The sequence below is a fragment of the Hipposideros armiger genome, unplaced genomic scaffold (assembly GCF_001890085.2).
Source record: "Hipposideros armiger isolate ML-2016 unplaced genomic scaffold, ASM189008v1 scaffold_205, whole genome shotgun sequence".
Classification (NCBI taxonomy): Eukaryota; Metazoa; Chordata; class Mammalia; order Chiroptera; family Hipposideridae; genus Hipposideros; species Hipposideros armiger.
Window position 1 is genome coordinate 2,012,466 of NW_017731555.1, and position 21,173 is coordinate 2,033,638.

The window sequence follows — 21,173 nt, forward strand, 5'->3', positions numbered from 1 at the left end:
AGTGAAGCAACGTCCTCCACAACTAGACTGAAGAACAAAAGGACAGCAACTTGTCTGTTTCCCTTCCCCCAATTCCCCAGCACTGTTCCCATCCCCTCAATTCCCCAATAAAAATCTTTAAAAAAAACAACAACAACAACAAATAAACCATGGGGATGTAGTGTACAGCATAGGGAATATAGTCAATGATATTGTGATAGTGTGGTACAGTGTCAGATGGTTGCTGGACTTATCATGGTGATCACTTCTTTAAGTATGTAAGTGCTGAATAACTATGGTGTACAGCTGAACCTAATACAATATTGTATGCTAGCTGTATTTTAACACAATTCTTAAAAAAGAAAAGAAACAATAAAGGAGAAACAAGCAAAAATAGTTGCATAGGAAAGAACAGATTTCCTGAGAAAACTTTCTCCTGAAGTAATTTATGGAAGGGGCACTGTGCTACAAAGAGCCTCCAGGAACAAATTTTGGAAAGCATGTCAACATAGCTGATGGTATAACCTCACAGTACTATTCAGCAAATGCAGTTCCAGGGGACAAACTAGTTGGGGCATATAGCTCTTTAATTATCCGCCCTGGTCCAATCAGGCAATTTAAAATGTCTAAATGTCGAACAAACTGTAAGGATGCTACTCACGGGCATCTTGTATCCATGTGAAGGAACCACCTATGAGGAAAGCAGGCCTGAGAGATGGAGAAAGAAACAGGGATGGATTTGATTGTCTGAATACCTGGACTATTCAGTTTTATCAGCCAATAAATTCCCTTTATGCTTAAACAGTGGGAGTTGGGATTTCTTCATTCTACTATATTCCCACACTCCTGAGGGATGATGCACTTTCTCATCAAAAACAATGGCTAAATTCAGGAGGAAGGAGACAGAGGACAGCACATACTCCTAAAAGTAAGAGAAGGTAGGGGCATGTTAATTCGAATACCTACCACTCCCTCCACGTACTGTGACCAAGTGGCACAAGGGCAACAAGATTTGTATTTACAGGTCCCTTCACATCTTGTTATTATATTATATGAAACCAGTTGCTTCTGTTTATCTAATATTAATTAAATTGTGAGTCAATGAAATGATGCTATATGAATTGATCCTATGTATGAACTGAATATACATCATTTGAACAACCAACTGTTGGGAAACTATCTCAAACAAGTAGGAGATAGTTTCCTTGTCTAAAAGCTCCACTTTTGCAGTTGCTTTGCCCCCCACAGCAGGACTGACTTGTTCCAGGTAATCTATATTTATCAATAGAGTGCGAACGTTGTAAAAATAAGGCAATTATACTCCAGTGACAGATCTAAATATTATGTCACTATATGAAGCAAATGGAATTGTTAGTCATTTCTTCAGATATGATTGGCTTTATAAAAGCTGCATTTCAAGGCATTGGAACTCAGCAGGGATTCTTTGTCAACAATCTGCCATTTCTAGCTAAATTAAGTAATCATCTGGCTACTATATTTAGAAAGCATGTGCAGGCGACAGAACGTATATAGAGCTCTAAATGGTGCATTTATCTTCAGGGGACACCATTACATAGGAGCAGAGGAGAATCTGCTTTTAAGAGAAAATGGGCTTTCTATTAGAATCACAGAACAAAAAGAACACTATGAAGAAGTTACTTATGCTGCCCAGATCCAGGTGTGATCAGAGTGCCTGTGAAAACAGAAGAATATTTTCCAGTTTTTCTTAGAGAGTTCTGTAATTTTTTTCTCCTCCCTACCTGTGCCCTAAGCGAAAGTTTTTAAAGAGCCCCTCTCAGACTGCTTCAGAATCCCTCCTTCTGTAGAAGGCACTCTATGCCCACAGATTACGAATCCATCATTTTAAACTGTTATGGTGACTTTGGAAACAATGACAGCCCTTATTTACTGTGCACTTACTGTATCCTAGGAATAATAGACATTGTACATGTATAATTCCATTAAGTAAAGAGATGAAATTATATTGATAAATGTGTGTGTGTGTGTGTGTGTGTTTAGTGCCTATTGTGTGTAGGATATGTGTACAAGGTATATATTTTTAGTTGTGGTTTATAAATAAGAAAATCAATGCTCAGTCACATTAGAAATTTGACAAATATCTCACAAAGTAAGAGACACAGCCGGGGCTGGCTACTTGTGAGGCCTCTCTTACTACCACACTGTGGCTGCCTCCCGAATTATTTAACCTTCTATTGTATTTGCCCTACTACAGTAATCCATGTCCTCTTCCTCCTGGATCTCCAAACTCCTCTCACCTTGTATTCCTGCCCATGGAAATAGGATGACATACAGCACTGCTTTCAGGAGATGCCCTGAGTTCTCTGAAAACAAAACAAAACAAAAACCAGAATTCCATGAAAATGACAAGAAAAATGGCAGATGACATGCGACCTCTAGTAGACCCACTGCCTGATTTTCAGTAGGCCTGTCCTGGTTCACTGGGCCCCAGTGCTCCCGAAGATGCATTTATTTCATGCCTGTGCCCTAGCCCACTGCTGTTGGAGAAAAGATCACAGGACCTTGGTATTTATAAGAACGCCCTGAAGGAAGAAGTGCGGAGAGTGTTAGGCAGCCAGGGGTGGGCCCGAACATCACTGCACGTCAAGTTTACCCATCAAACTTCCAGGCTTTCTTTTCTACCTGAAATCTAGGGGGAGAGAGAGTTTCTCCTGCTTGGAGTTCATTGGGCTTCTTTTATCTGAGTTCATAATTTTAATCAAATTTTGCATTTTTTTAAATTCAAATGAATTATTGTTCCCTTTTCTCTCCTCTTCTTCTGGGATGCTAATTACTTAATATTATCCCACAAGTCACTACGGCTCTGTTGTTTGTTTTTCAGTGATTTTTCTCTGTTTCATTTTGTATAGATTCTATTCCTATGGCTTCAATTTCACTGATTATTTCTTCTTTCGTTCCTACTCTGTTAATTCCATACACTAAATTTTTCTTTTCAGATATTGTATTTTTAATCTCTAGAAGTTCCATTTACTTTTCCATTAAGTTCCATTTTCATTTTTCTCCTCATTATGTTCATTTTTTAACTCCTTGAACATATTTATAATAGCTGCTTTAACATTTTTTCCTGCTAATTCTACCTATAAAACTAGCCTCTTATCTATTGACTTATCTTTCTCCTGGTTATTAGTTACATTTCCTGCTTTGTGGCATGTTTGATGATTTTTTTTTAACTTTATTGAGGAACACTGTGTTTTTCCCAGGACCCATCAGTTCCAAGTCAAGTTGTTGTCCTTCAATCTTAGTTGTGGAGGGTGCAGCTCAGCTCCAAGTCCAAATGCCATTTTCAATCTAGTTGCGGGAGGTGCAGTCCACCATCCCATGTGGGAGTCGAACCGGCAACCTTGTTGTTAAGAGCATTCACTCTAACCAACTTAGCCATCTGGCCGCCCACCAGTAGCTCAGCTGCAATTCAGCTCAAGTCATTGTCTTCAATCTAGTTGTGGAGGGCGCAGCTCACTGACCCATGTGGGAATCAAACTGGCAACCCTGTTGCTCAGAGTTCGCTCTCTAACCAACTGAGCCACCCGGCCGCCTCATGATGATTTTTAAGATTGGATTATGGACATTACGAATATTATGTAGTTGATGTCTGCATTTTTGTTTGTTTTCCTTTAAAGAGCATCAGGTTTTGTTTTGGCAAGCAATTGCTTGCTTTTCAGCTTGATCCCTTCTAGACTGGTTTCTTAGTTTTTCTATCACACATCTTAGGTAGTTTTCTCCCAGGTTGTTCAGTCTTACTATTAAAGCATGACAACCTGTGGTCTCTACTAAATACCCTAGGGGACAAATGAGGACTCTACTCTGGCTGCTTGGAGTTTAAACATCTCCCTGCCCTTATGAATTTACAACTCCCTGGTTGTATTTTTCCCTTGCTTCATGGAATTTTTACCTCATGCGTGCATAACCTAATAAGCAGCAAAGATCCAAGGGGTCCTCCATGGAGATTTATGTAGCTCTATTTCTGGATAATGCCCTTTTCTTCAGAATAATGACCTACAACTTCCAGGCTCCTCAGCCTCCCTGATCTCCTTTTTCCTCAATTCAACAAGCCCATGTGCTCTGCATAGGGTTCCCTTTCCTGCACTGTAGTCTGGAAATTGCCTCCAAGTGGAAACCAGAGTGATAGTGGGGCTTATCATGTTTGATTCTCATCTTTAAGAAATCATAGCCCTGAGCTGCCTTCTGCTCACACAGGTACATGTGATTGGAGACCACATATCTGACATGTGGGACTCATGTGGAAACCATCCTTTGTTTGGAACTGTGGCTGCTTTGAACAGAGCCTGTTATTTGTGGTTTTGCCTCCCTGCATTGGGGACTATAATGCCTTCGTCCCGTGTTTATCATCTCATCTCTAATTACTACTCATTATACTGCCTTTTTTTTTACTTTTTCTTTTACCACTTTCCAAAATTCAATATTTAATGGCTAAACTACTGAGCATGAATATGTGCCTCAGTAGGTGGATACGGCAAGCCTGTCCACCTGATACCCACTGCACAGCTGAATGGGGACCATTTATGCCTCTACTTTCACACCTTCTTCATGTATGTCTTCAAGCAAAGGTGTAATGCCCTGGCATTTACTTCTATCATTCACAGGCCTACTGATGACCTGCCTTCTCTTTCAGCAGCAATGATGTACGTTTTATGTATAGTGATGAAGTTGCTGGCAGAAGCCAATCCCAGAAACCAGTACTAATCTTATAGGTCAAAGTGTTCTAACCCAGTGTTCTCTCCCTTTAGATGAGATGATTCAGTGTTTTTGATAATATATTGATTATTTATAGGGTTTTTCAGGATAATTGATGTCAGTGATCCTCATACTGCTTAAGAATCAATCACATGGGATGCTTTTTAGGCATACAAATTCTGGGATCCTGTTCATTTTTTTTTATTTTTTTTATTGGGGAATTGGGAAAGGGAAGAGTGTTGGGGAATTGGGGAAGGGAACATTGTGTTTTTCCAGGACCCATCAGCTCCAAGTCAAGTTGTCCCTCAGTCCTAGTTGTGGGGGGCACAGCTCAGGTCCAAGTCCAGTAGCCGCTTTCAATCTAGTTGCGGGGACAGGGGTGGAGGGGTGCAGCCCACCATCCCATGCGGGAGTTGAACTGGCAACCTTGTTGTTAAGAGCATGCACTCTAACCAACTGAGCTATCCTGCCACCTGCTGGCAGCTCAGCTCGGGCGCTCACTGACCCATGTGGGAATTGAACCAGTGACCCTGTTGCTCAGAGCTCACACTCTAACCAACTGTGCCACCCGACTGGCCCTCGGATCCCATTCTTAGTGATTCTAACAGGCCTTGTATGTGGCCCAGGAATCTGCATCTTAACAAATGCTTCTAGGACACAGATGGTGCCTGGATTGCACTTTGAGACACCTGATCTATACAATCACAGATGTTAACACATAAGTGCATCATTGAGCTAGACCTGTAAATTTTATTTTTCAAAGTGAAGTCTGCGTTTTACAAATAGGCAAACAAGATATTGCACTCTGATTTTTATCAACAGACATCAATAATTAAATTAAGCATTGCTTCAACTTTACTAGCTGACATTCTATCTAGCTCAACTTCGAAATACTATTATCCTACAGAGGATCACCAGCACTTTTAGGTGATGATGTGACCTTGATAAAATACTACACAGCACAGAGACCATGCCCTAGATTAAGATGACCTGCTCTAGCTAAGTCAGGAGACACCTGAGCAGAGAAAGAAATAGATTTGTTTTCTTATCTAAACCAAATCTGGAACAGTGTCCCATTTTATTTATAGCTAAAACATAACCATTGAAGCTTCATCAGATTTGTCAAATATTAGCCAAAGATACACTTGACCTGGAGTGAAGTATCAGGAATTTTTAAACATTTAACTCCTAGTGTATATTAGTATGAAACCAAGTTGAGCAGAACCCATTAATGTCACAGTGATCGGTTACCAATGGAAATAAATAATTCATGATGAAGGGAATTAGTCTAATTAGCAGGCAGTTTGAGTCCTTTGATAAAACCCAGCTCTAATTCCGTGAAGGGCAGGAAGTGCTGTCATCAGTCAGCCCTGAAAAGATTAGCATCTATTATGAATGAGGTTCGACACCCTAGCGAAGTCATGTGTGTCCTGGAGACAAACTTAATATGTTCCAGAATGGGACACAGTTTGTCTCTCCAACACATCACGATTCCTACCAGGCTATTGTATGTAATAACAAGCAAAGATCAGTACTCCATGCTGTCACTCGCTCCACTGTCCGTCATTCTGACAACTGTGCAAATACATTCTCCATGCAAAGCAGGGAGTGTGCCCTGAATACTTGTAAAATTGCACAAGATGTCAAAGACAATATGTGTTACTTTCTCACTCACCAAAACAAACACACAGAACCAAATGTCAGCCCTGAAACTGATGGTTTCAAAGATGGTGGGCAATATAGGATGTCAGGCTTGGTGTAGACACATTTCATTTTAAAAACTGTTGTCAGCTCTCCTGGGAAATTTGCTTCCCTACTTATCTCTCTGTAGATATTGAAGTTACAAGATCAATCACAGGCTTCCAGCTTCTGCAACTGCAGATAAATGGAGATGAGGGTCCTAAAAAAAAGTAGCTGCTAGAATTCTGAACTAATACATGAGGGAAATGAAGGGGGGGGGAAGTGTTGTTTTGTTTTTATTACCCTGCACAAATGGCTTGGATTATTGGGATGGTTCAGTTCTCAGAAGATTTATAGTTTCTGAATCATATGTGGCCCGATGTATCTAAAAGATGTTGAGTGTTCCACACTGTGCAAGCCCCACATTATTTTGCAGCCCACAAGCTGACGCGGCATCAGCTGTGTTTCCATTTTTACTTATGAGCCTTTTGAAATTATATGTTTCCATTTTGCAATTTGATGGAATAATGAAGAAACTCCAAATTTGTAACTTATTGTATTGCTTGTTTTTATTGTATAAAATTAATTGCTTCATTTATTTATGTCATTAAGAAGGGGGGGTGCCATTTTGCACATTTTATCATTTGCTGTAATAATTAGCATGCCAATAACATCACAGATGCCTTCGAAACAGGACGGATCAAGCCCGAAAGTCTGACTAGCATATGACATGGCAGCCCTTGTTGCTAGAAGGGCTGCTGGGCTGCTTCCCAAAGTTGTGGTGAGGAATACAATGTTATGTGAGGATTCATAATCCTGATGAACATATACTGACTTGTGGAGACAAGCACGTTTAGTCAATGTAAGAAGTGGCTTTTATAAAGGTAAAATAGTATAGTTCTCAACAAATGAAGAAATGAAACTCATAGACACAGACAATAGTTTAGTGATTACCAGAGGGTAAAGGGTGAGAGGAGTGGTAGATGAGGGTGAAGAGGATCAAATACATGGTGATGGAAGGAGAACTGACTCTGGGTGGTGAACACACAATGTGATATATAGATGACATATTACAGAATTGTACACTTAAAATCTATGTAACTTTGCTAACAATTGTCACCCCAATAAACTCTAATTTAAAAAAATTGTAATTTGGCTGTCCAAATACAGTTGAAATAAGCCATGATACTGTGGACTTACATGGGTTGCACAAACTTGGTACTGACAAGTTAAATTTGAAAAGATACCTTGGTAAATACAGGTTCTTTAAAACTGTTATGAATGGAGATTAAATATTGGCTGTATCTTTCTTTCCAACATATCTATAAATTACCTAAAAGCTGAACTATATCTAAAAGCTGCAGCAAAATCTCACAGCTTTGTGTTTTATGTATTCAGCATCAGAGCAGTTTTACGAGGGAGTATGGAAACGCCCTCATACTCCCAGTTACAATGTATGGGTGGGGAAGTTGGACAGTGAAGAAGGCTGATAGGAAAAAAATAGATTCATCTGAAATATGGTGTTCTAGGAGAGCTCTATGGATACCCTGGACCACCAGAAAGATGAACAAGTGGGCAAATTAAGCCTAAAGCCCTGCTGGAGGCCAAAATGTCCTACTTCGGGCATATCATGAAAAGGCAGGGTTGTTTGGAACAGATAATACTGCGAAAGATAGAAGGCAGCAGGGAAAGAGGAAGACCAAACGTGAGATGGATTGGCTCCATAAAAGAAGCCACAGGTATGTCTACAGGAGCTGAGCAGGCTGTGGAGGACAGGACACTGTGGACATCACTCTTCACAGGGATGCCAGGAGCCAGAGCTGACTCAACAGCACTTAACACATGGAAACACTTTACAGATCTGCAAAATCTTTAGAATTTGGTGTATGCCTCCTATTACGACCACTCTTTTGCCCTTTGCCTAGAATGCAAAGACAATGCCTGGAGGCCTAGGACCCATCTGACAGCCACGGGGACACCAGCCACACACAAATGATGGCTGAGTGGAAATATATTAGGTGGAGAGAGGTAATCGTGACATCAGCCCTGAACTGATTTATCTCTAGATTCTATGCTAGAAATGAGAAAAATAAAACCCTCTTTTGTTCAAGCTACTCTGTGGTAGGATTTATTTTATTTGCAGCTGAACCTACATCCTAAGTGATGGATCCACACCCACTCAACAAGTTACAATGAAGCTGAGTTCCATTGACTTCCAGAGCAGTGCTTCTCAAACTTTAATGTGCATGTAAATCACCTGGGAATGTGGTTAAAATGCAGATTCTGATTGTAAGGCTTCAGAAGGCTTGGGATGGGGCTCATGAGCCTGCATTTCTTTTCTTTTGGGGGGAAGGGGGGTTAATTTCTTGGTGGTTTTTTTTTAATCAGTTTCAGGTGTACAAAACAAAACAATGTAATGGTGATACATTTTACCCCTCATAAAGAGATAACCCCTCTCCCCCAATCTATTGCCCCTCTGATGTCATCTATATCTATTACACTTCCATTGACTCTATTTCCTATGCTATACTCCATATCCTGTGACTATATATATATTAAATTGTAGTTGACATACACTATTGTTTTGCTTCAGCTTCAGGGGTACAGTGCAGTGATCAAGCATCTACACCACCCATGCAGCAGTCTCCCTAAGAAGACATGTTTGAGCCTGCATTTCTAAGCTCCAAGGTGAGGCTGATTCTGCTGGTCTATGCAACACCCTTTAAGCAGTAACGTTCTAGAGGATATATAAATTGAATGCAAACTTCATCCATATGTGATTTTTTTACTCATCAGATTCTCAAAGGGGTCTGTCAAACAAAAATATTTAAAACAGATATTGTGTGGGATTAATAGACAACAAAAGACCCGAAATGACCATTGGAGTCAATTCCCCATCCCCGAGGGTCTTTGGGGAAAAGAGTGTATAAATAATGAACTGACTGTTCTCTATTTGCCTTCAGTCCCTACCCAGCTCCATTTCTCACCTTTCTTTGCCCTTCCCTGGGCTCTGGGAGCAAGACTTGATGAACACCATCATTTGGGCTTTCTTATCAGCTGGCTTAGGTTGGGTTTGGCCAGTGGAGGCACCAGCAGGGATGAAAGGCCTGGAGAAGAGAGAGGTGGGGTTTTCCTCCCCCACTCCCATCCTGGGAATTGTGTTTCTGGGTCATGTCTCTGGCAGTCAGTGTGTCTCTCCGCAATGACAGACTCTGCCCTCACTGGGCTCTGCCAATGGCATTCTTCTCTTGCCTCTTCAACCCAAGAAATGGCTCCCACTGTGGCTAGCCTCTAAGTGCCCACTCACACCTCTGAGGGATTCCCCTCATATAAGTCTCTTCTGAAATAGTTTCCACTTTCTGCTGGACTCTGAATGATGTACACAGCATCTACCCTCTGGGTTACCAGGCCAGCGGCCACCCAGTAGAACCCCAAACTGTGTGCCACTATCACACCCCCCTGTTCTCAACGCCCGCCTGCTATGGTTTACTGAGCTCCCCAGTGGGATGAGGTGGGAAGTGAGCAGCAGTGCCTCCTGCCACTGCTCGGGACTCTGTCAGCTCTGCCTTCTCCCTCTACAACGAGCCTATCACCTGCACGACTGAAAGAACAACCAAAAAACCAGACTCCTTATCAGAGAATCAAGGTTCCTTTCCAACCTCGTGTTCAGCTTCTCTCCCATTCGTGTTCTGCCTGGATTTACGCTGACCCCTCTGATGCTCCCTAAATGCTTCTTGCTATTATATTTAAGCCTCTAAACCTTTCCACTTGATGTTCCTTCTTCCTGAAAGGGAACTCTCACTCCTTACTTACCCAGAAAATTCCTACTTGTACTTTAAATTCTGCCAAATGTCACCCCCAGGGACAGTTAGTTCAGTCATCCTGTCTGTCCTCTGTGCTTTCAGAACGTTCTGTACATGTTTCCTTCTGCCTGTCGCCCAGGATACTGTAATTTGTTTATGGGTCTGTCTGCTCCATTTCACTGAGCACACTGAGGACACGAATGACAGCTTATTCAGCTCCATCTTCCGAGTGTCTAACACATATCAGTGCCCTTTTACATATGGGAGGAGGGAAAGGAGTAAGAAGCGATGGAGAACAGAACCCTTGGGGAATTTATATCTATTTTCTCAGCCTATCTTCTCCTGTGGAAACAAGAGTAGCAGCTCCCTCTTCCATCTTCCAAGAGTCTTTATGTTAAATTTTGTATATGCCTTGGGCCTTGGGAAGATAGGAAGTACTGAGACTAAATCCCCAAATCGTTGTATAAGCAGGACTGACTCAGGGCAAGATGCTGGTCAGTGGTGAGAGATACAACATGAGGTGTGATTAAATGCTCAGACACGACCATTTATAGCATTCCCTGGAGATTCATCAGATGACCTATGGTTTTTTGGCTGTTTCCACAATAATTGCTTTTTGTTTTTGTTTTTTTAAAGTTTACAGCAGAGGAGAGTTTTATTAGAGCAAAAAGTAAACAGCTCTCAAAATGAGAGGGGGTCCTGAATGGGGTTGTTTTTTGTTTTTTTGTTTTTTACTTTGGTGTAGTGTTTATTCTTCTGGAGTCTCCTGACATAAAATAGAAGCTGATGAAAAGAGGAAAAAAATATGAGAATTGGAAATTCACTTAGTATTCATAATGGTGCCCTAAAATATAGCCAGAGAGAATGAAATAGCTTCAATAATTGCCATCTTGTCTCTCTCCCTGCCGATACCCCAGCGTCTTTACCTTCACTTTGCATACTTCCATGCTTGACCTGTATGTGCTGTGTCTTTATGGGCAAAACATAAAAACTCTAATAGTCACCTGCCTCGTTCTGTATCTCTTTTGTTTCTCCTCCCAATTTATCTCCCCTGCAAAATCTCCAACAAGAAAGCAAAGTGTTGCTGCAGCTAAGGACTTACCAGTAACATTCAGAGCTAAATCTGCATCATTTACAGGGACAGCTTTTGTTCGTCTTTATGAAGTATAGTATTCAGACCCCACTGGTTATTAATCATGTTGTTTTGTATCATTCTTCCTGTTGTGCACAGCAATGTAAGTGACATCTGTCTCAAAGCTGTCAATATCTTCTTTAGAACCTCTGTGTGAATCTTGCCACCTTCGCTTGCTTGTGGGCAGGTGCCAGATTCCCCAAATTGCCATTCCTAGAAAGTGTCTGACCAGGACCATACTCAAACTTTAGAGTTTTATAATTCAAGAATGGTGTCTATTGGTCCTGCAACATGCTTATTGCTTAAGTATGATCTTGGAGGAACACTCATTTCCAGGTTTCTCCTCCTGAGAGCAATTCAAAGAGGAAGGGGTAAGAGTTGCCTTCCAGTTCTCAACCAACCTCATTGACTACCTGTTCATTTTTAAGAGCATCTTGTCCTGTTCCCTGGAAATTTTTCACTCTTAGTATTTAGAAATAATCTTGCTTTTATGTTGACATTGTGTTAGGAGGGCAGAGTTTTTCCATCATTCTAAATACAGAAAGGAATGAATTCTGCCAAGGAATTCGTTTGGACTCAAAATGAAAGAGAGGTCTGTCACCCAGATTTGGTGACAATAGCTCCTAGTTAGGAGCTATTGAAAGACAGGAATGTGGAGGAGGATGTGCTTTTCTTCTCTCTCTGGTTGTTTCTCATATGGCCTCATTATTTTGAAGTGTATTGGGTGTGGTAGCAGCTGCTCTCAGATCCCCACTATCACTCATCTCCTTCTCTCTCAACATAATAGAACCTCTGATTTTTGATGGGCTTGTGGCCACCTAGAGAAAAAAGACCATGTTTCTTATCCTCTCTTGCAGGTACAGATGGCCACATGAGTAAGTTCTGGCCAATGAGATGAGTGGAATTGGTGAATGCAATTTACAGACAATGCCCTTAAAAAGAAGGAGCATGTCCTTCTCTCTCTCTTCCCATTAGTGAGATGTGGAAGTAGGCCATCGTGGGCACGCTGATGAAGACAATACGCTCTGAAAGTAAGATAGAAAGTGCCTGGGATCCTGACTTATTTCTTATATTCTTCAGATGTCACGATGCTTGGGATCCCTCTGTTAGAGATTCAAGTTACTACTTCTCAGCTTAGCAACAATAGCCCTCTTTCTTTGCGGCTTCCTTACTACTAATGGAAAATAAGATCTTACATCATAATTTTTCAGTTCCTTCCTGATATTTTACCTCTTGAGAACTTTACATTAGGGTGAAATCATTATCCCCTTTTTACAGATGAGGGTAAGACAAAGTGACTTACTCTCAGCATTGGGAATTGCTATTCGTTGGAAGGTACAGGAAAGATCCAAGAATCAAGACTTGCAAAATTCAAAGATTCCCAAAAGTGAGGGGCCCCAGAAGTGCACTGGCTCTTCGCAGTGGTATGTGTTCTACTGGGGATTCAGTTGGCAGGATATTTCTAGTACCTATGACTGGCTGCTTTTTCACTGACCACTGCTGAGGTTCCTAGAGATTGTCCCCAGAGGCCTCCAGCACTTGAATCTGGCAAGTATTCAATGCCATTACCCCAGCCTTTCTGCATTAGTACTGCTCTGCATCATCACTGTAGGGCAGAGAACTGGCTCCATCCCAGAGGCCACCATTGTCATCCTGATAAGCAGCTGGCAGCACTAGGATTGCTGTTTCTGTGTGGAATGCTCACTATCCCTTGCAGAGCTTAACTGCAATCACTCTGCCTGTTTCCCATGCCACATCCCCTTGGATGCCTTCCCTGAAACAAGGTGTCAGTGAGTACTTGGCCCAAGATCTGCTTCCTTCAACAACCTGATTATCAAACAAGCAGAAAGCTGAACACCCTCATGGGCCGAGAGGTGCTGGTGCTTAGTACACCTGCAGTTCTAACCAATGAGAAGCATCAAAGGACAGAAGCTTTTCTGGCCTTGAGGGAAATTGTGTAGTTTGACTTTGGGACCTCCCACATCACTTTCCTGCTCTCTGGTCCCATGTCTAACCCCTTCCTTCTCCATCAGGTGGTCAGCTGGCTTTTGATACTCCTGAGGTGGAGAAAAGTCTGACAAAACATAGGACTTGGCACAGAGTTGGTGCACAAGAAGCTAATGCTACTTGTAATAGCATAAACTAACTCTGATTAAAGTATTAGTAAATGCATATGCTAGCCCCCAAGAGCATTTGTAATATTCTTAAAGTATTTAAACCCAAGAGTCATAACCATAACAAAAATCTGGAGAATACGGTAACTAAATGGGGGAAGTATGTTGGCTTAGCTGCGGAAGGAAGATAGGAAAGTAGTATGTGTGAGGCTCCTGTTAAAACGCAGATTCTGACTGAGGGCCCCAAGGTGTCCCAGCTGATTTCTGACAGACTCCCTGGTGATGCTGACGCTGTGTGCAGGTCCATGAACCCTGCTTTGAACAGCAAGGACCAGAGCACTCTCATGATCTACCACACTGGCAATAATCTATTTGTTGATCCACTTCTGCTCGTGACAACAGCAGAAACACAGCTATAATTCTGACCAATCTCTAAGCTCAAATGAATGGTCACATTTTATACTTCCTCAGGAAGCTAAAGTAAATTAAAAAACAGATATTATTGGGGGTTGCGGGAGTCTTCTTAGTAGATTAGAATCTCCAGGAGGTCCAAGACTCAACTACCTACTTGAGATGCTCCAAATTACTGAGTGTCTGGCATGGAAGAAACAGCCACCTCTCTAGGTAGTTCCATGTTACAAAGTCTGAAGTGACTGTTAACATTAGAAGCCCTGTGTTGCAGATTTCCCAGAAAGCAGACTCTCAGATGGAGATCAGCAAGCAGGATGTTCTTGGCAACAACACCTATGGATGGAAGGAAGCAGAACTGGGCAGCGAACATTGAGCGGTGATTCTGGCAAGAAGAAGTCCTTAGTCACTAGGCGCCCTGAAGCTGGGATGGTGTTTCAGGGTTGTCCCAAATAGAACCAGGGAGCCAGGCCTTTCTAACTTGTGTTGATCAGTCATTGGAAGCTGGCTGACCTTGGAAAAAGCAGAACCTTGAGCAAGGCAGTTTTCTTCTGCAGACAGCTGACAATTGGCACTGTCCAGAAGCTGGCGGGATAAGGTTTTTATGGGGATCTGGGAGGTGCATCACTCTGTCGTCCATAAGGTTCCCTCTGGAGGCTCCTAAGAAAGGTGTCACCTGGTCTTCAGAGCTGGAAACCTGTAGCTAATACTATAAATTGCCCTCTGAACAACAAATCCCCACCCCTCTTTTTTTCTTGTTTCCAAAACCTCAATTTTATTTACCTTCCACCAAGCAGCCATGTCCTTTAGTGGGAACCTTTCATGGTGGTCTCATTCTCCTTACCAGTGATGATTTGGATGTGGTACAATGACACAATTCTGGCCAGTGAGACATGAGGGAAATCTGATGTGGGCTTCTGAAAAATCTCTCCTCACACTTAAGAATGTGAGAGACTCTCCCTTCTTCTATCTCTTCCTCAGGTCAATGTTGTTATGTCTACATGCAACGACTGGAACTGCAGCACCCCTCTTGCAACTATGAAGGTAAAGGCCTAAAGACAAAATCTGGAAGGTGGGACATAAAGATAGAAAGAACCTGGATCTTTGATGGTCTCACTGAACCACTAGGGCATTATTTTACCCTAGAACTGGACATCTCATGTGAGCTAATAAATATCCTTACCTTTTAATCACTGAAGTTTTATTTAATTATATGTAATTGAAACATCTTAACAAGTTCAATGCTCAATCAATACTCACTGAAGGAATAATTGAGTAAATGAATGTCAAAGGGCTCAACCACCTCATATGGGACAGAGTCGCACAGGCTTCATCATTTTATCGTTTCATTCTGTTCTGTATGGATTTGGAGCAAAAGGGTGCAAGGGAAGAGAAAGAGATGGAAAGAGTACTTGAACTTAGGGCAGAGAGTATCTGGTTGTTTATAGCAGGACTGGATTTAGAAAGTCTCTTCAAAGGCACATGGAAAAAGTTCGCCCCAACTGCAGTCCAGCTGCTCTGGTGGGGGTGGTGTGCCGATGGAGGGTGTGAATCACACCCTGAGAAGGCAGAGCAGTGATCAAACTCATCTGGTAATGCCGCACACTTCATTGAATTATATCTTAGAAATAGCCCTGCATTTGACAGTCACTAAACCTTAAGCCAGCTACTTTGTCTTTCATTCTATAATTAAACAGGATTCCTTTTCTTGGGTTTGGAGCTTGCAAGAACTCCATCTTTTGACTAATTCACCTTCAAATCAGTGCTGTGTCTTGATGTATTACAGCGATAGGCTGCACCATGCATGTAATCCATCATAGCAGTCAGCTGTTGCTGGGGCTCCCAGCATAGAGAAACTGAGCCAGCTGTTGTTCTGACACATCAGAGCAATGCATCACCTGAGCCTAGGTCACCGATGATCTATTACTCCAAGATGGCACTGTCTGGAATAGAGATAGTCCTGGGACACACACAGCATCGTGCCAGCTTGACAGAGACCTACTCAGGGCTGGGAAAGACTTTTCTAACCCTGAGTGGTTTCAAATAGATTTTCTAACCCTGAGTGGTTTCCCAGACCCAGTTCAGCAGTTTTAATAAGGGGATGCAGAACCTTCACATGTATTGCTGTTATTGATCAAACTCAAGACATCAATTTCTCAGTAATGTATTTCTGAAAAATCAAAGCCATCCCTGACAGTATTTTATGTATCTTAATCTGTATTGTTGATGATCTAAATTGTTTTTACACAAATCTTTCAAGTCAGCAAATGATAGAGGCCACTAGTCCAACATTGCGGCCCCAGTTGGGTTTGTGTAAAGAACTGTTTAAATACTGACTGCTGAGGGCCGGCTGAATGGCGTGTTGGTTAAGAGCTGGCTTGGGATGCCAGCTCTGAGCAGCAGGGCCCCGGTTTGGATCCCACATGAGGGCCAGTGACACTGCTTTCTACAGCTAAGATGCTGAACAACAGCTCGATCTGGAGCTGGGCTGCCGTGAGTCGCCGTGGACGGCGTAGGCTGCAGTGGGGCTGGCTGGCAGTGAGCTTTCGTGAGCTGCCGTGAGCCACTGTGAGCAGCTGTCCAATGGCCGGTGATTGATCTGCCTCAGCCGGGAAAAGCGCAATGATAATACCAACATGGGCCAGTGAAGCAACGTCCTCCACAACTAGACTGAAGAACAAAAGGACAGCAACTTGTCTGTTCTCCTTCCCCCGATTCCCCAGCACTGTTCCCCTCCCCCAAATCCCCAATAAAATCTTTGAAAAAAAAATAAATAAATACTGACTGCTGAGAATTACTGTAAACATCTACTTCCAGTTTGCTTTTTGTTGGTCAAGTGAACACTTGCATTATTACAATAGTATCTGCATTACCTTGGTGCACAAGAGCACCAATGACGTTACCTGAATCACTGACATGAAACACTTAGGGAAGCACAGCGAACTCTCCTCCACATTCTCCACCCTTACCAGCACTGGCATGTCTGAAGAGGAAACTGACCCAGAAAATGGAAAGATTTCAAAATGAGTTATAAAAACTCTAAACTGTTGACTTAATTTTCTATCTCATTTATAAAGAGGCCAAGTGTATATAACCAACTCCTCAGTTCCTCCAGCACCTTTAAAAAGCCACCAGTCTAATGAAACTTTTTCCTGGCTGTGACTCCAGTGGCACAAAATGGACCCTTTTGTACCTAAATTTCCCCATTTGCAATATAAAAAACTGTAGTGAATAAAAAGAGGGGACTGCCTACAATTGAAGGAGAAAGCACAGGCAATATAATCTTTTTGGTAACATAACAATCTTACCTATTTTTTCCCCTTTTTTATCATGGCAATATATACATAAAATTTACCATCTTAATCCTTTTTTTTTTTAATTGGAGAATTGGGGGAGGGGAACAGTGTTGGGGAGTTGGGGAGGGGGACCAGCTACATCGTTGTTCTTCAATCTTAGTTATGGAGGGCGCCAGTTGCCATCTGGCTGCCCGTTGCCCACTGCCCATCGGCAGCTTGTGGCCTCTAAGCTCAAGGTTGTGTGTTCAATCTTAGTTGCGGGTGGGCATAGCAACCATTCCATGTGGGAGTTGAACCAGCAGCCTTGTTAAGAGCTCATGCTCTATCCACTGAGCCATCAGTATGGCAGCTCAGCTCAAGGTGCTGAGTTCAGTCTTAGTTGCAGGTGGGCATGGCCCACCATCAAACAGGCAGCCTTGCTGTTAGGAGCACGTGCTCTCACCAGCTGAGCCATCCTGCCACCTGTTGGCAGCTCAGCGGCAGCTCAGCTCAGGTGCAGTGTCACTGGCCCATGTGGGAATCGAATGAGCGACCCTGTTGCTCAGAGCTCGCACTCTTAAGCTAACTCTTAACCAACTGAGCCACTGTGCCAGCCCCATCTTAATCATTTTTAAGTGTACAATTCAGTGATATTAAATACATTCATAATGTTTTGCAACCATCACCACCATCCATCTCCATAACTCTTTTCACCTGATAAAACTGAAATTCTATAGCCATTAATCAATAACTTCCCATTCTCCCCATCCCCAGCCTCTGGCAACCACCATTCTACTTTCTTTCTCTATGAATCTGACTATCCTAAGTACCTCATATAAGTGGAATCATACAATATTTGCCTTTTTTGTGACTGAGTTCTTTCACTCGCATAATGTCCTCATAGTTTATCCATGCTATGGCATATAACAGAATGTCTTTCCTTTCTAAGGCTGAATAACATTCCATTGCATTGTGTGTGTGTGTGTGTGTGTGTGTGTGTGTGTGTGTGTGTGTGTACACCACATTTTGCTTATTCATTCATTCTTTAGTCGATGGACACTTGGGTTGCTTCCACATTTTAGCTAATGTATTTTAATGTCTAATGCTACTATAAATATGGGTTTGCAAAGATCTCTTCAAGACACTGCCTTCAGTTCTTTTTAATATGTACTCAGAGCTGAAATTGCTAGATCATATGGTAATTCTACTTTTAATGTTTTGAGGAACTGCTCTCCTGTTTTCCATAATGGCTGTACCATTTTACATTCCCACCAATAGTGCACAAGGGTTTCAATTTCTCCACATCCTTACCAACACTTGTTATTTTCTGTTTTGGTTTTTGTTTGTTTGTTTGATAGTAGCCATTGTAATGGGTGTGAGGTGGTATCTCATTGCAGTTTTGGTTCGCATTTCCCCAGTGATTAGAATTGTATACGTTTAACAACAAAATGTTAATTTTACATAAAGAGGAAAGTTATCCAAATAGTACAGGAAAGTTCAATCCAGAAACCCTTCATTCTTTGCTACTCTCTATGGCCAAAAAATAGTGGTGATGATGATTTCCATACGTAAAACATCCCAGGGTCAAATTTCAGGTACCTCAAAGGAATTAAAATGTCCACTCAGTAATTTTGTTTGAGGTTCATTCTCTTTGTCCCTACCAGTTGGAATAAGGTTTCCTTTGTTTATACATGCACAGAATAATCACTTTTTACCTCCCCACCAAGAAAAAAAAAAACAGGATCCAGGGGTATTTATCTTTAGAAAAGCAATAAAGGCTTTGTCTTTGATAGAGATATTGTAGGTGGGGTGACCATTTCATCCCAGTTTGCCTGAGACTTTCCCAGTTTTAGTGCTCTTATCCTGGAAAACACCCTCAAGCGCTGAGCAAACTGGGATGGTTGGTCATACTAGCAGTAGGTCCTCAGGAATTCACACTTGCTGCAGTGTAACTAAGCCAAAACCATGCCATTCCACATAACTTTAGACTTCTATTTTCCTCACTGCAATAAAGAAAAAAAATGCTCTGTGATGAAAAATACAAATGGAACTAGGTTAAGGAAGGGGTTTGCAGTAGGTACAGCTTTTCACAAAGAACCTTCACGTGGTCTCTAGGAGGTAGAGAAAAGGATGCAATATTTATTAAGCAAACATTTTAGACGCTTTACCTAACACACTCATATAACTCTCACTACCCTGCAGTAAATGTTATTAATACCATTTTTTACCCAGCACATTACTGAAGACACAGAGAGACTGAGTAACTTTCCTAAGGTCATATAGATAATGAGCAAGTGGTGAATTTGGACTTTGAGCAAAGGCCTTCCTACTTCCTAGGACAACCTTAGAAATAGATAGATGAATACAATTATAGGAGGAATCTGTTCCCCAAAATAGACTGCTCTACTGCTTGTAATTCTCTCATTATAAAACATATTTTCTTGCATCCAGAAAATGTTAATAGCCTCCAATTAAAAGGCAAATGTTCCTATAAAGGGGTAGAAAGTATTATTAGTTAACATTTTTCTTATTGGCTATACCCAACTTCTATATCTTTCCCAAAATCTAGGTTAATGGGTTCTAGAAAACACTCTACAGGCTAGTGCCTACAGGGTATCATCATGTTTATCCCAGTTCCTTTCTGTATTTTCTTTTTCAAATAATTTTTAAATTGTTTGATGAAATTTCACCCAGAGTCACCTTATCCCATGTATAAACCATGGCCCCAGGTTCATGTTAGGTGAACATGTCTCTTCCCTTTACCCATTGCTAACACACATCTCTCTCCAAGCACGTCAATTCTAGAGAACACTGCAGTCGTGGAGCCCTGAACCCCTGATCATCACTCCCACAAAGAATCCTTCAGAGGAGCCACAGAGCTCACCTACTGCTCCCCCATGCTATGTGGTCTGCCCTTCAGAACACCGGACCTAACGGTGGTGTTCTTGTCCACAAAGTAGGCCTCGTCCCACTTACACCTCTCTGACCCTTCTGGCCTTTCCTAGCTACAACCACTTCCTGTTCATGATCTGAGCACAATTTAAGAGAACAGTAGCATATGTCCCCTGCATTAAAATTCTGCAGATTTGATCTCAAGTAAAAATTCCTTTTAATTTAAAACTAACCGTTCACTTATGTGAGGTGTATTGGCATAGAATTAACTCCTGGTTGTTTGCAGAATGTATGAGACTTTACAAGAGTAAGAAAAGATTTATTGGAATTCAAAAAGAGAGAGTCCTGTTTAGAATTGGCAGAAGTTTTGCCAGGGCGTCTGAGAGAAAGAGCTGCCGAGACAGAGGGATAAGAGAGAGATACTGGCAAATGGAATTGTGCCAGGGTAGAGCCTGATGGGGACAGCTGTGCTGATGAGAAGGAGTGCTGGGGTTTTATATTTTTCTAAGCAGGATGTAGGGTGCTTGTCAGCTTGCAGTAGGGGCTGCCGTTACAATTGTCTTCTCTTGGGAACTGTCCTGTTCCCATCTATGATGGATGTCAGCTTGCCAGGGGGTTGCCGTTGCGATTGGGAACTGTTCTGTTCTCACCTGTGATGGATGTAAGGTGCTTGTCAGCCTGCAGGTGCAGTGCTGGCCCGGGGAGTCAGACCCAAGCGGTTAATGTTTAGCTAGTTCCCGTTAGCCCACAAGCTCACTCTGTTAACTCTGCCTGTCCCATCCTGCCAGCTCACGAGCCCACTCCTGTTAACTCTTGTCTCATCATGAGTTACTTAGAGTAGTCAAATTCATAGAGACAGAGAGCAGCATGATGATTGCTAGGGGCTGGAGGAAGAGGGAATGGGGAATTGTTGTTTAATGGATATGGAGGTTTAGTTTAGGAAGATGAAAAAGCTCTGGAGCTGGTTGTTGGTGGTGGTTGCCCAACAATGTGAATGCACTTAATGACACTGACTAGTACATTTCAGTATGGTCAACATGGTAAATTATGTTATGTATATTTTACTACACACACACACACAGAAACCCCACAAACCACTAACCTATTATCAAAGAAAGACCTCAAAAGTTTCCCTAGATTTTCCATAGGCTAAATGTTT